This window comes from Zingiber officinale, chromosome 2B (assembly GCF_018446385.1).
Source record: "Zingiber officinale cultivar Zhangliang chromosome 2B, Zo_v1.1, whole genome shotgun sequence".
NCBI lineage: Eukaryota > Viridiplantae > Streptophyta > Magnoliopsida > Zingiberales > Zingiberaceae > Zingiber > Zingiber officinale.
Window position 1 is genome coordinate 95,960,120 of NC_055989.1, and position 17,132 is coordinate 95,977,251.

Consider the following 17,132-nt stretch of genomic DNA (forward strand, 5'->3'; position numbering starts at 1 on the left):
ACTCAGGTATTTTGATGTATGACAAATGGTTAAGGTTAGTTGTTGTGTTCTAAGTTGTTTACCAAATGTGTAAGATTAAAAGACTTGATGGGATTTGACACCAGACTGAAGTCCAGTTAGGTCTAGAAGACCTGATAACTGGCAGGAAGCCTAGATAGGTTGATATCTGGCAAGAAGTTTCGTTAGATCTGTAGGACCTGACAACTGGTTGAACTCCAGATGAGATATTTGGTAGGAAAACCTGGTGGATCAAGAGTAGCATAAAGTTTGCAATTGGTAAGTGAGGTAAGCACTAGAGAGAGATCCAATGCAGATGAGCCCTAGCGAGGCTGTAAGCGTCGATCCAACTTAGATCCATTTTGAAAGTCTAAGTTAAGACCAAGACTAGATCTGTAACAACCACCTTTCTTACTATACTACTCTCTAAGGATGACCGTTACTTAACTACTAGCTCTACTTAACCGGTATGATAGAAACCACGAGGAGTTCTTACCGAAAAATTTCGACAGAGTCTCCCTTGTACCGGTGACCATAAATTGAGATACAAACATAGTATACATCAGCCACAGGTGGCTTGAACATATAACAAACTCTCACGCAGTTAAATATGTGTCAAATACCAAAATAACTACTTATTAAACAAAACTTATCTTAGCATGCAATCTAAAACAAGGATGAACTCAAATGACATGAACTATAAAGTACAATCTCAAATGTTTACAGTCCACTAAAACACGAAAAACTCAGTAATAAAGAAAGAAAACTAAAAGAACTCTTTTCTAGCCCCAAGACTTCCATAGTCCTGACATCATACACCATCCGCACCACCTTGTCACCTTCCTTTGCTATATCCTTTCCTTTCCTTTATCTGCAGTAAGAGGAAATGCAATCTATAAGCAAAATGCTTAGTAAGCACTATCTAACTCACAAAAATCTCGATATGCATGTACATATATCTATAACATAAAATAACTGAATGCTTACTGAAAACTACTCATGCTCATCTAATAGTAAAGGAATCAAACATACTGAAATGCTAAACATGTAAAACTACTCATGCTCTTCTAATAGCAAAGAACAGTAAGCTAATCTAAATAACATACTAGCATAAAAGAAAACTAAACTTGTTGATTTAAAACAAAATGAAACTTATTTTATTTGTTCTAAACTTATTCTTTTATTCCACTTGTTTAAAACTTATACTTTAATACTTTTATACTTATGTGAAACTTATTTTACTTGTTCAAAAGCTTATACTTATAATACTTCAAAATAGTAATCAACTTCTCTTGGGCCCAGGCGTAGTACCATCTTATGCGCGTTCCCTAATAGGTTAGAGTAGCGAGCCACCAATCCTAAAAGAGAAGACCTCGGTCTACCAGGGCCAAGAACTCAGAATTGGATACCTGGATTTGCTTAACGACAACATCGGAAGTCGGGTACTAGCCTCTTAAAAAAAAGTAAAATACTTGTTATCTTTTATTACTTCTAATATATAATGCCTCGACATTTTAATAAGCACCTTGTGTGCCCAAAATCCCTAAAGTCTCGACTTTGGGATCTACTTAAGGCCTTAGCCTTTTTCTTTCTTTTCTTTATCTTTCTTATACCTTTCTTAAACTCAAAATACTGATAGGGAACTCAAAATCTGGAACTGAAATGCTTAATAAAACTGCGCTGAGATGCTAAATAAAACTGCATGCTTATAAATAAAATCGTTCATGCATATTGAGATAACAAGGAAATTAAATCTGTACGCTTATTTAAATGGTAGCAAGGAAACATATCTAATCTCATGCTAGAATAAAGAAACTCAAATCTGTATCCTAGAATGAATGGTATCAAAGAAAAGGGTGACGCGGCTATCAAGGGTTGATATATGAAAATGATGGCATACTTAAACACGCACTTAATAAATCTATACATCCTGAATTGTTTCCAGCACAGCAATGTATAAGGAAAGGATGCTACTACTATAAAAGAAACTGATACGTGAGGGTAATGGTATGCTTTAAGGAGTCTAAAATTCTGTACTTCTAAGGAAACTAGACACTTAAGAAAATCTGCACTGATTTGCTAAACTACAAGACGAAGAGATCTAAAACTGCATGTCTAGGAATCGATAATAAAAGGGGCTAACAGCATGTTAAAGAATCAATAACAGAGGGTCTAAATAAGCTACTGAAATCTAACTAAACACTTCCAGAACTAAAAACTATTCATGCTCATTACATTGCACAAACCAAAACTAAAAATCTGCTAAAGTTTAAATCCTATGTAAGGCTTGTCTCTGTTCGGAACTCATGGAAAATCCAAGGTTAAAATACTAAACTTAAAGCTAATCATGTTCATGAAATTAACAAGGACAACTAAGCTACAAAATACACTATGTATGGTTGTTCGTGCCCAGTTTTAGTAAGGACAACTAAGCTACAGAATACACTATGTGTGTTGTTCGTGCACATCGCATAGCACAGAAAACTATAACTAAAATTAGCTAACTTGTTGAAAGAAAACTAAATTAGCTAACCTGCTGAATTTGTAACAAAAGGAATCATTCTTGCTGAATTGAACCTTAAGAAAACAAACTTGCTGAATTGAAACTTTAAGGAATCAAACTTGCTGAATTGAACCTTAAGGAATCAAACTTGCTGCTTTTTAAATTTCAATATGATTAACTTTAAACCAGTAATTAAAAGCCTAAATATATGCTAAACTCATTAAAACCCCTTCTCCTCTTCCTATAAAAACTCATGGCATGATTCGGAAATAAAAAGTAACAAGAGGAAATAAGGTCTGAAGCGACCATTCACAAGCTAAACAGACAACCCTATTCCCTTCTTTGAGGCACACAACAACAAGCACAAAATAGATAATCTGTACAGTATGATATGAAAACGGAGAAAGCAAGGAAACTTATGCAAAGCTTCGGGAACAAGGAGAGGATCAAGGATTAAACCTCAGAGCTATCCTACTGCAGGTGAGTAGCAACTTACCGAGGTGTTCTTGGACTTACAACCGAAGGAGAAGGCTCTAGGGTTTTGGGTGAGCTCCAAATCTCGGTCTCTTCTTGTGCTCATGGCTCCTCCTCGACTCAAGGGATTGTGATAGTGAAGAAAATCCCTTGGAGAACCTTGGTCGGCCGTCGGAATCGTGCCCTAGCTGCTTGCTGCGTTTCCGCCCGAGAGAAGCTGTCGCGGACGCGAGAGGAAGAAGGGAAGGTTTAGGGCACGGGGAATATTAAGCCCTAAGTTCTCTTCTTATAACCTTAATATTCTGTTAACTATCTTAAATAAATTTGCTACCCTTTTCTAAACAGAACCGCCCGCGTGAACACTTGGTCAGCCGCGCGTTGCTTAAGGCTTGGCTTGTGGGTTCAAATCTCGGCTGCAACCCTTTTCTTCCTATTATTTAACTTCTACTACTTAAATACATTTCATGCTTCTTTTAATCAGCAACGCTCGCTGGAACACTTGGTCAGCCGGACTCGCTTAAGGCATTGGTTCAACCGGAGGTCACGGGTTCGAATCTCGGCTTGGACATTTTTTTGTCGAAACTTCTTTCGTTTAGTAAAAATACCAAACGACCTCCAAAAATTGCATAAAAATACTCTAAAAATCTCTAGAATTTTTCTAAAGCATTTCTAAATATTTTTACATACTATTAGGACTCGTAATGAGGAATTTTGGATCGTTACAATTCTGGTCTTGCTAAGACATGATCTAATTAATAATTTTAATTCATATTATACTTGTTGTGCTAAACTCTATGGTGCAGGAAATTAAAATTGTAAGTTGGCTGGAAAAAGGACTTCCAGGTGCCTTGGAAGGGTCCAAGCTCCTAGACGTCCAGGCGACCTGAGTAGGTCTAGGCTCCTAGATTGGGATGAACCTAGCCACGTGTGTAATTGAGTTGGCGTGCTTCGATTAGTTAATACACGTGAGAGTCAGGCGCTTAGGATGAAGTAGTATGAGTAGTTAAAAAATTATAATTCTCAAGATAGTAGTGATGAAAGAAATTGTTAATGTAATTAACATATATGCACCTCAAGTAGGATTAGATGAAAATACCAAATTTATGTTTTGGGAAGACCTAGGCATTACAAAATATTCCACCAACAAAAATAATTTTATTAGGAGGAGATCTAAATGTACATGCTAGAGTGAAAAATTAGGTGTATGATATGTGCATGGGGATTATGGATTTAGAATAAAAAATGAAGAAGGAAAAATTATATTAGATTTTGCGATGGTGTATGACCTAATACTACCAAATACATTTTTAAAGAAAAGAAAAGAAAACTTGATTATGTTCAAAAGTGAGAACAATAAGTCACAGATTGACTTTCTTATAATTAGGAAGAAAGATAGAAAAAAAAATTATAAGATTGTAAGGTCACCCTGAAAAAAACTAAACTACCTAACATAGCTTAGTAATGTTGGATATATGTCTAAAGCATAATATCAATAGAAGACAAATGTGCATGACTCTTTAAAATTAAATAATGAAAGTTAAATGATTGAAAACAAAACATATTTAAGGAGAGAGTAAGAAAATAAGTATTAGGAGACATACACAGGGCTATCTGAATATAACATGAGATGAGAGGACATTAAAGTTGAAAACAGTAGTCAAGAGTGTACTCGGTGAGTCAATGGGTCATGCACCATCAAGTAAAGAATTTTGTTAATGGAATAAGAAAGTACAAAAGAAAGTGAAGGAAATGTTAACAACCTATAAGTTATTATATGCAAGTACCCCGAGTTAGTTTTAATATTGATCAACCGAGTTAAGTCTTATGTGTTTTGATGCCTTGTCTTTAAGTAAGCAGGAACTTAGGAACACAAAAAGTCGAGCAGAAGATGCAGCGAGCGAGAATAATAGCACGATAAGGAAGTTGACGAGTTCGGTGTATCCAAGGGATGAAGAGTTGTGAAAGAGTACATCGATAGAGTAAGAAGGAAGCACACGGTGCATCCGAGAGATAAGAAGCTAGGAGTAAGCCTTCTCAAGGAAAATACCGGAGTTGGGTTCGGGTGAACTCAATTCTGAATGGCCAGAGCATCACCTAACTTAGCGGAATAAAGAATGGTCAACTGCTAATTTTGACCATTCCAAGCACTTGGATGTTTCTAGGTGCCTTGAATACTTAAGCCGCCTCGGTTGGCTTGAGGTGCCTCAAGAGAGTGAGCCGTTAAAGAGCCTTTGCAGACTTTAGGTGCCTTAGATGACCCAAGGAGCCTCAAATAGATCCAAGCGCTTGGAAAGGATCCTCAGCAAATGAGCCATTGCAATGTGAATAAAGTTTTATCTACATGGAGGCACCTGGAGTCTATTGAGGCACCTCAATAGTGTCACATCATCAAACAGTCACTTCAATCTGGAGGCTATAAATAGCACCTAAAGCTAGTTGTAAATAACACACTTGTTTTCTCACTTCTATAATTTTGTTATAAGCTTACAACTGTTGTAAGGGGCTACTCTACCTCCGACCTTATCGAAGAAGAAGCTTGATAGCACTTTCTAAACTTTTTGTTTAATAACCCACCTAGGTTGTAACCAAGTAAACCTCTACCTCTTTTTATAAATGATGTTCTTATTGTTTTTAATTAATTAATGTGTCATTGCTAAAAATAAAGCAAGAGAATATCTAATTTGATTTACAGGTTATTCACCTTTCTAGTCGATCCATCCAATCCAATAAGTGGTATCAGAGCCCAACCATCTTAGAAGGAATAATTGATGACTAAAGTAAACAAGAAGAATGACCGGATTAAGCATTCATCCACCAAAGTTTAAGGGGAAGTTCATGTTTTAAAAGCGACAAATGGAGGTATTTTTTAAAACTGATTTTGATATTTTATTAACATTTAAATATGATTTTGAAGCACCAAAGGATGAGAATGGAGAAGAAAAGGAAGTGCACCTTTGGAACAAGAAGCACCAACTAACTTTGTAGCCAACTGTAAAGTAGAATTCCATCTACTAAGAAGCCTCGAAGGCCAAACTAGTAAGACAAGATCTGCTTCGAAATCAACTAACCAACCTCTAGATGGAAAAGGTAGAAAAGGTGTCTCATCTGCACACAAAGATTAAGAAAATGATAACTAGACTCATCAACCTCGGAGAAACGGTAACAAATCAAGACTCAATCAGATACACTATAAATTCTTTTCCAAGAAATAAAGAGTGGACCTCGATTGTAAACTCGTATTATATTTCAAAAGATCTCGAGGTTAGTAGTTTATAAGAATTATTTTATACTTTCGAATTACACGAATCAAGATGTATAGGTATAAGTAAAGAGGAGAAGCCAACTCAGAACCTAACATAAAGCTAAGAAAAACAAACCAGATCCAGATTCATCACCTGATGAAAAAGAAGAGTCGTATATGGTAAGAAAGTTGAATAAGTTTTTTAAAACTAACAAGTTTAATAAGTTGTCGGCCCAGAAGCTTCTCTGAAAAAGGTGAGGTGCTACAACTATGATGAAGAAGGATATATCAAGGACAACTATCTCAAACTGAAGAACAAGATAAAAGAAAAGAATAAAGGGTCAAGAAGGTCTAAACACAAGAATCTCAAGGTGACATGTGTTGAGGTTGCAAGGTTGCAAACATAGTCCCATATTGGAAATACATGGGAAAGATCATGAGTTTATAAGAGAAAAGATATCTCCATTGGCATGAGGCCTTTTGGGGAGAGCCCAAGAGCAAAGCCATGAGGGCCTAGGCCCAAAGTGGACAATATCATGTCATTGTGGAGATATCTAAATTCTTTTCGATCCAACAATTGGTATCAGAGCCCGGACTGCAAGAAGGTTTAACCGCCGACTGTGCATAAGAGCTATAGTCTGATTGAAGTGGGTATAATATTGACCTCGAACAAAGAAAGTGGGGGCTCCTATGTTCGGATCAAGAGGACCAGACACCAGGCAGGAAGTACTAATAGTGTGATTAGATTTAATTTAAGTTTATGTTTCTAATCTAACTGGTGATTAGGGATTAGGGAACTAACCCTAATTGACCGTTAGATTTTATTTAGGAAAGATGCGATTGACTTGATTAGGGTTTTGCCCTAATTTGGTTTTATGGATTTTATTTAGCTATTCATTTGAATTTAGCTAAATAAAATATATATATTGTTTGTTTGACACAGGACTCTGATTCGAGACGGGCGTCTCGACTTTGGATCGCTTGATTGTACCTTCTATTTGAGGCGGGTACCCTTTGACTTATCTTTTGATAGTGTCTTATGATATGTGCAGTTTATATATACTTACTAGTGTTGGTAGTTAGTATTTTCCTGGGTTTAGTTTAGTTGATACCTGATACATGCTTCTACTGTTATCTACTATACATTAGTCTGGTATACCTTTACTTCTTACCATATGTATATATGTTCGTGGATATGGATATTTATAGTGCTTCACTATACTGGATTAGTTGTTATACATGCTAGATATGTGATGTTGGGTTTATGTTGTTTATTATCATTGTTATATATGTGTTTGTCTGTTTGGCATCTACACATATGGAGGATATGTTCAGGTATGACATATTGTAGCCTCATGCACCATATCGCATGATTGTATGCTGGGCGATTGACGATTCCATTATTGTTGAGCTCGTCGGCCGGCTACATTGACATGCGCACCACGTGACCACTGCATGGGTAGTGGCACAGCACACAGGGTGTGTAGGTTGCCCGGTGGTGCTCCGCTGGAGGCTCCACTCATGGGTAGTGTGAAAGGCAGCGTGGTAGCACACCGAGGTCCCTCCCCGTCATTGTGTACCGGGAGATGAGAGCATTGCACTCCCTCCTATAGTTGAGGTTGGAGGATAGGTGTACTCCGGTGCATCCCGTCCACTCGGTCACTCTTCAGGGGTAGTGACGACAGAGTGCACGGTGTCACAGCCCTACCCACGCGGTCTCACCATTGTGTGTGAGATGCTGACTGGCGTCAGGGGTGACCATGACATATTGCATCATATGCACATATTGCATTTGTTGTGATTGTTGCATACTGGATGGTGCACTTGGGTGACTGCATATGATTGACATGCATATAGGATACATGCCTATTTGCTCTGACTATCTTTATCTATGTATGTCCACAGTCATTAGCCCAAGCCTCGCAGGTGAGTACAGTTTATTTCAGTTATGCACTTCTTATATTCTTGCAGTAGTTTGTATTTCATGCTTATTGTTGGTTACTGCAGTTTATTTAGTTATGCATACCTGTTATACTTAGGAGACTGTACTATATATGTGTACTGTTAGGATGCTATACCGTAGGATTGTTGCCGGTAGTTATATATTGCTGTACATATCTATTGAATTACCTGCTGAGTTCTTTGGACTCACCCCGTTGTTACTATTTTTCAGGTTGAGGCCGTCGGGAGATATTCCAGTCGCTAGCCCCATTATCGCGAGGATTTTCTTTGTCGGATTATATTTTGCTTTTGCATCTTATATACTTGTATTGTGGGTTTGTGTTGTGGACTTTATATTGAACACTTGGGTTTACTACTTTTGGTTTTCCGCTGCGGATATATTTTCATTACTTCGTGGATTTTGTCTTTCCTCGTTGTAGTGGAGTAGGATGTTTACATATATCTTCGAGATTCTATATCGTCTTTTCTTATTAAACTGCGTGGATTGATTATATGTTGAACTGTGTGGAATGTTGATATAAACTGCGTGGTTTGTTTCTTATTTGTATTGTATTGTTCCGGCCATGTGTGGCCGAGGTATAGATATATGTATTCTGGATTCATATTGTCACCCATACAGAAGAGATGCTGCCGAAATTTCTTCGGACAGGGACTACCTGGGGCGTGACTATCTAAATTCTTTTCGATCCAATAACATGGAGCGACTCATCATCTGAAGAATCAAAGAACAATGAATAAGCTGACTAGTACTAGCGATCGACTACCAAGAGGAGAGCACCAACAAAGGAGGAGCTACTTCAGAGAAAAGCAACGATGAAGGCAGAGCATCCAACTACTAATCTGACATAGTAAGTGAGGTACATCAACATCATCCTGACCAACTATACGATGGTATTAAAATGTTATTTATATCATTGTGCAAACTACAAACAATGTACAATTTAAAAAGGACAACATTGCCTTAAAGAGTTAATTTAGCATATGCATGGTCATTAAAAGAATTTGATAAAATAAAAAATAAAAATTCTAAATTAAAAGAATTATTATAAAATAAAAAATTAGAGTTAGAAATTTTTACCATAAATCCAAACTCATTTTTAAATACTTATGCAAGAAATTTAGATTAAATTGGTATATTAGAAATTACATGGATTAAATTATAAAAGTTGTAAAAATGATATTATGAGAAACTACTTAATTAATCTAGTTGGTAATAATTTATTTTAATTCTAAAATCTATTCAAGTCTATTAAATTATCTTTATGTGCATGCTATAAAGTAATATGCTTGAATTATTAATAATATTGGTTAAATTATCATTTTGTATATTTTCTGTTCAAAATTCATTAGGTTTTAATTTTTCCATGAAAAATAAATTTGTTAACTGTTAGTGAAAAAAATTACAATTTTTAGACTGTTAAATAATTGTTTATGAATTTTTAACAAAAATTGAATTTTTAAAATTATTTTGAAAAACTTGATTTTTTTTATAGACAAACATTATATTTTCCATGTTTATAACAATTGAAAAGTTATTTTGACGTATTAATCTATTTTAAAAATATTTAATTTCAAAAATAACTATATCTACATAAAAAAATATTTATTTTGGTTATAAAAAATGGCTTTTTCATGGGATTTTTGTTTATGATCAGATTGATTTTGTTTAATATTGATAAAAAAATTATATATATTTTTAAATTAAAAATAAATTTTAAATTATTTTGGCCAATCTGAGGTTTAATTCTTAAAATTTATTTTATTTACAAAATAGTTTTGATAAAAAAACACAACCTTTGATCATTTATGTAAAACCCCTAGAAAAATTTTCAAATATTTTCTTTGCCAACCTTTATTTTTTTATGTGATCAAAGATGGATAGTAGTGTTAAATTAAGAGGGAGAACTTAATTGCAAATATTTATGATTATATAATTGTTTGTTTACAATTTTTTGTCTATTTATCCTAAATTTAACTCGTATTTATTCACATCAAAAAGGAAGAAACTGAACTTACCCCAGTTTAGTTTTGATGTTGATTAACCGAGTTAAGTTAGGTCTTGTGTATTTTGATATCTCGTGTCTAAGTGAGCAAGAACTTAGAAATATAAGAAGTCGAGTGGAAGACGCAGCAAACGAGAATGATAGCACGGGAAGAGAGTCGATGAGTTCGGTGCATTCGAGGACCGAAAATATGTGAAAGAGTACACCAATGGAGTGAGAAAGAAGCATGTAATGAATCTGAGGGATAAGAAGACGAGAGGAAGCTTGAGCGAGGAGAAGGCCAGAGTTGTGTTCAGGTGAGCTCAACTTTGGATGATCGGAATATCACCCAAGTGAGTGGAATGAAGAATGGTCAACAGTTGATGTTGACCATTCTAAGAGCCTAGATGTTTCTAGGTGCCCTAAAGGCTTGAGGCACCTCAGTTCAATTGAGGCGCCATAAGAGAGTGATCCATTAAAGAGTCGTTGCAGACTCGAGGTGCCCTGGATGACCTAACACGCCTCGAATGGATCCAAGCGTATGCATACAGGCATCTCAATCACACCAGATCAGCAAACGAGCTATTGCAATGTGGATAAAGTTTTATCGACATGGATGAGCCTGGAGCCTATTGAGGTGCCTTAATAGTGCTACGTCAACAAACGGTCACTTTGACCCTAAAACTAGATGTAAATAACACACTTCTTTTCTCACTTCTGTAATTTGGCTATAAGATTACAGTTGGTGTGAAGGACTACTCCGCCTTCGACTTTGTTGAAGAAAGAGCTTGATAGTACTTTCAAAAGTTTAGAGCTTGATAGTACTTTCCAAAGTTTTGGATTAACAACCACCTAATTTATAACCAAGTAAATCTCCATCTTGTTAGTTAGTCCTAGGAAAACGTACTGGTTCCACTGTATAAATTTTTTTTGTACAAGTGTCGAACCTTTCCTTAAATAACATATTATGTTCTTTAGAAGTTAAATTAGGAATAACAGATGGAACTTAACATCATTGATTCCAAATTTAACTTATCTGTTCTTAATGGTTTAGATTTGAATCGCAAGCGGAACTTAACACTATTGATTCAAATCTACCTAAGTTATTAATTCCATAAATATTTATTTCCAAAATTGGCTTCCAGGACTGCATAGCGAGGCACATGGCCTTTTTGGATATGGGAACAACCACCACCGCCTAGGAAAACCTTTTAAGGAAAGCTAATATTTATTTCCTTAAATAACTCTAGGTTAACCAAAAAGAACAATCGAATCACAAATTCGAAAAAGAAGAAAACACAAACTCGAAAAATAAATTCGATAAACTAGATCTAATTGCCTCTTGTATTTAGAATTCTTACAAAGAAAATAACTAGTATGATGCGGAAGAAAATTACTAGTTATACATTCTCTTTGTAAGCTAATGACCTCGAGATCTTCTGCCGTATTCTTCGCCTCACCTTGGACGTCGTGTGGACGACGATCCTCCAAGATGAACACCACCCAAAAGAATCCTTCCTCTTCCTCTAAAATCCGGCCACCACCACCACCAAGGAGAAGAGAGCAAAGGGAAAGGGAGAAGGGAGAGGGTCGGCCACCAAGAGATCTCCAACCAAGAGAATAAGAGTTGTATCTTATGAAGCCCCCTCACCCCTTCTTTTATATTACTTGCCCAAGGCAAATAAGGAAAAACTTTTTACAAAAAATAAAATCATCCAAGAGTTTTTCCTTTTTCCTTTTTATTTTTCCTTTTCTTTCCTCTTGATTGAATCAATCACCAATTTTAATTTTGTGATGATTTTAATTAATTTAATTATGGCCGGCCCCTTACTTGGGCACCAAGCAAGGTGGCCGGCCACCTCATCATGAGAAAAGGAAATATATTTTTAAAAATTTTATAAGAAGAAATCCTCTTATAAAATTTACAAGCTCTCTTTCCTAAAGTAGAAGTTAAAAAAGGAAAGTTCTAAAAATTAAAACATTGTTTTAAAATTTAAAACTTCTCTTATAAAATTTTCTTTTTTAACATGATGATAGAAAATTTTAATTTTAAAACTTATCTTCCTTTTTTTCTTAAACCATGAGGATGGTTAAAAAAGGAAAGATTTAAAACTTTTAAAACTCTTTATTAAAACATGTGGCCAAATTCAAATAAGGAAAGTTTTAAAAAATTAAAATCTTTTTTTTAAAACTTATAGTTTTCTACAAAGAGAAGATTTTAAAATTTCAAAATAACCCTCGTTTGAATATTGTGGCCGACCCCTACTAGCTTGGTCACCAAGCAATAGGGCCGACCCTTTAAGAGGAGATGTGGTCGACCATTGCTTGGTCACCAAGCAATGGACCGGGCCCCTTCTTGGACACCAAGAAGAGCCTTACATTTGGATGGACTTGAGGCTATAATGAAGCTACGACAGGGACCTAGAGGAGAAATTGGTTTTAGCTTTCTGATGAGCTTGAGAATCCCGTGCTCACTCCGAACACACAACTCAAGTTCATCGATAATAACTCATTCCACTAGAGAGTTATTATCGCACTACCGCACCAATCCCAAATTACATTATAGACTCCTTCTTATCATGAGTGTGTTAGTCTCCCTGTGTTTAATATTACGAATGCCCACTAATTAAATAAGTTACTGACAACTCACTTAATTAATATCTAGTTCCAAGAGTAGTACCACTCAACTTCATTGTCATGTCGGACTAGGTCCACCTACAGGGTTTAACATGACAATCCTTATGAGCTCCTCTTGGGGATATTCTCAACCTAGATAACTGGGACGCAGATTCCTTCTATAATCAACAACACACACTATAAGTAATATCATTTCCCAACTTATCGGACATATTGATTTATCGAGCTAAACCTCACCCTTTGATAAGTTAAAAAATAAATATTAAATATATGTGATTGTTATTATATTAGGATTAAGAGCACACACTTCCATAATAATTAAGGTCTAGTTTTTTTACTAAGTCAGTACAAAAAGAATTTACCTAAATGATCCTACTCAATACACTTAAAGTGTATCAGTGTAATTTATTAGTCAAGATAAACTAATACTTAATTACACTACGACTATTCTGATGGTTTGCTCCTTTTCATCTTTGTTGTGAGTAACTGTTTATAATTTATAAAGAAATGATAACATGATCTTCTGAGTGTGACACCACACTCCATGTTATCTACTATATAAATTAATTAAACAATTACATTTAACAAATAAATACAGATATTGACCAATGTGATTCTTTTATTTCAAAAATAAATGTTTACAAAAGATAGGATTTTAGTATACACTCCAACAATCTCCACTTATACTAAAAGACTAAGCTGTCATATCTGTTGCTATACATCTAATTCTCATCCCCTCCACATGCCGATCAAAAGCTTTCGCCGGAAAGGCCTTAGTGAAAGGATCTGTCAGGTTATCTGCTGATGCAATCTTGGCGACGACGACTTCTCCTCGCTTGACGATGTCTCGTATCAGGTAGTACTTGCGCTCTATATGTTTACTTGCTTTATGGGCTCGTGGTTCCTTCGAGTTTGCAATTGTACCACTATTATCACAATAAATTGTGATGATCTTGGGCAAACCAGGAATCACATCTAAGTCCATAAGAAAGTTCCTGAGCCATACAACTTCTTTGGCTGCCTTAGGGGCTGCCATATACTCAGCTTCCATGGTTGAGTCCGAGACGTATTTCTGCTTAACACTCCTCCATGCAATGGCTCCACCTCCTAGAGTAAACACATAGCCTGACGTAGACTTACTATTGTCCCTATCTGATTGGAAATCTGAATCCGTGTAACCCACATGGAGCAAATCGTCTGCTTGATAAACTAGCATATAATCTCTAGTCCTTCTCAGGTACTTTAATATATGCTTCACAGTAGTCCAATGTCCTTATCCAGGGTTACTCTGATATCTGCTAACTATGCCCACGGTAAAACAGATATCAGGTCTCGTACATAGCATTGCATACATAAGGCTTCCTACAGCCGAAGCATAAGGAACTGCCTTCATGTCCTCTATCTCCTTTGATGTCTTCGGAGACATCTCTTTAGATAAGGCTACTCCATGCCTGAAAGGTAAGAAACCTTTCTTGGAGTTCTGCATGCTAAAATGAGCAAGGATTGTATCTATATATAAAGCTTAGGATAGACACAACATTCTTTTCTTGCAATCCCTTATAACTTTGATCCCAAGAATGTGTGCACATTCTCCTAAGTCCTTCATATCAAACTATTTGGACAACCATACCCTTACGTCTAATAATACCTTGACATTGTTGTCAATTAACAAAATATCATCTACGTATAGTACAAGAAATACCACCACGTTTCCGTTACACTTCTTGTATACACAAGAATCATCCGGACACTGAATAAATCCATATGACTGGATTACTTCATTAAACTGAATGTTCAAAGATCTTGAAGCTTGTTTCTGTCCATAAATGGACCGATTGAGCTTGCACACTAGATGCTCTTTGCCTTTTTCAATGAATCCCTCTGGTTGCTTCATATGGATGTTTTTTTCAAGACTTCCGTTAAGGAATGCTGTCTTAAGCATGGCTACCGGCGAAAAAGTCTCCTCATAGTATACCCTTTCGCAACAAGCCTTGCTTTGAAGGTTTCTACCTTCCCGTCTGTCCCTCTTTTCCTTTTGTAGATCCACTTGCATCCAACGGCTTTTACACCATCAGGTGGTGCTACAAGCTCCCAGACCTTATTAGAATACATAGATTCTATTTCAGAATTCATTGCCTTTTACCAAGATTCTGCATCTATATCTTGGAGTGCTTCGTCATATGTTCGGGGATCAGGTTCATGTTTATCTGAAATCAAGTCCGAAGACTCTCCTAAAAACATGAATCTCTCAGGTTGCCTCACAACCCTCCCACTACGACAAGGCACTATCTCTGGCTGTGTATCATGTGTGACTCGTGTTACAGTTTCTTGTGGTACTTCATCTTGTACTATTGGTACTAAAGTAGACGTGTCCTCTCTAATTTCTTCTAGAACTATTTCACTTATGGGCTTATTGTTCATTACATAATCTTCTTCTAAAAATTGAGCATTGGTGCTAACAATGATCTTCTGATTTTTTAGGATTATAAAACAAACCACCTTTCGTTCCCTTAGGATATCCCACAAAAAGACAAACTTCTGTACGTGATTCCAACTTGTCAGTATCTCCCTTCAGCACATGTGCCGGACTACCCCATATTCGGATATGATTCAGACTAGGCTTACACTCATTCCATAATTCCATGAGAGTAGAAGGAAATGTTTTAGAAGGTACCATATTCAGAATATACACTGTTGTTTCCAGGGTATACCCCCAAAACGAATTTGATAATTCTGAATAACTCATCATCGATCTAACTAATTTCCATAATAGTCCTATTCCTTCGTTCTGCCACACCATTCTGTTGGGGTGTACCAAGTGCAGACAATTGGGATTGAATCCTGACTTCTGATAAGTAATTCCTAAACTCTCCAAAAAGGTATTCGCCACCACGGTCAGACCGTAGTGTCTTGATACTTTTACCAAGACGTTTCTCCACATCAACCCTATATTCTTTGAACTTGTCAAAGCATTCAGACTTGTGGCGCATCAGGTAAATGTATCCGTATCTTGAATAATCGTCTATAAAGGAGACGAAGTATTCATGACCACCTCTTGCCTGGATAGACATAGGACCACACAAATCAGAATGAATCAGTTCTAACGCATCTTTGGCTCTATCCCCTTGGCCTTAAAAGGTCTCTTGGTCATTTTTTCTTTCAAGCAAGATTCACATGTTGGAAAGTTTTTCAACTCTAATGAACCCAAGAGTCCATCGTCTACAAGCCTTTGAATCTTACTTAAGTTAATATGTCTAAGCCTTAGGTGTCAAAGATACGTTTGGTTCATTTCCGAAGGTTCTTTTCTCTTATTAGAGTTAGAAGATGTGTTATTAATTTCCATATTTTACTTTGTGGGAGAAATTGGATTTAAAGTGTATAAATTGCCAACTAATGCACCAGAACAAATAATCACCTTATTTCTCTTTATAACGATATTGTTACTAAAGGAAACTGAATATCCATTCAAATACAGTTTAGAAACTGAAATTAAATTCTTTCTAAAACTGGGTACATAAAGATAATTTCTCAAAATCAAATTTCTATTCCTATCAAAAGATAAGTAGACGCCTCCCACTGCAACAGCCGTCACCTTAGTAGCATTGCCCATGTAGACGGTTATCTCTCCATCAAATAGTCGCCGGGTTTCCTGGAACCCCTACAAAGAATTGTAGACATGATCAGTGGCTCCCGTATCTACACACCAGGTGCTGATAGATAACACCGCTAAACATGTTTCAACTACTAGAGTATGAGATATACCTTCATTGTTCTGGTTCCTACGAGGACAGTCTGCTTTCCAATGTCCAGACTGCTTGCAGATGAAGCACTTGCCTTTTGACTTCGTCATTCCAACTTTCTGTCCTATACTCTGAGGTTTATTCACCTTCTTCGCTGAAAAGACCTGTTTCTTCTTCTTCTTGCCTTTCAACTTAGAAGTAGAACCATTTTCAGCATAGTGAATCTGAGAATTGTGACGAAATATTCCTTCTGTTGTCTGTAGTTCTGTCAGAAGTTCCGCCAACGTATACTCTCTTTTGTTCATGTTATAGTTCAAGCGGAACTGCTCAAAACTTCTAGGATGCGTTTGGAGGATTATATCGACCTGGGTTTCCCCATCGATTTCTCCTCCAAGGACTTGTATTTCATTCAGATAAGCCATCATTTTGAGGATATGATTCCTTACGGGTGTCCCCTCAAACATGGTAGCTGTCATTAGCTTTCTCATTACCTCTTGCCTAGCAGTCCGACTCTGGTGCCCAAAGAGTTCTTTGAGATTGTTCATTATATCATAAGCTATTGGTAAATCTTGATGCTGATGTTGCAATACATTCGA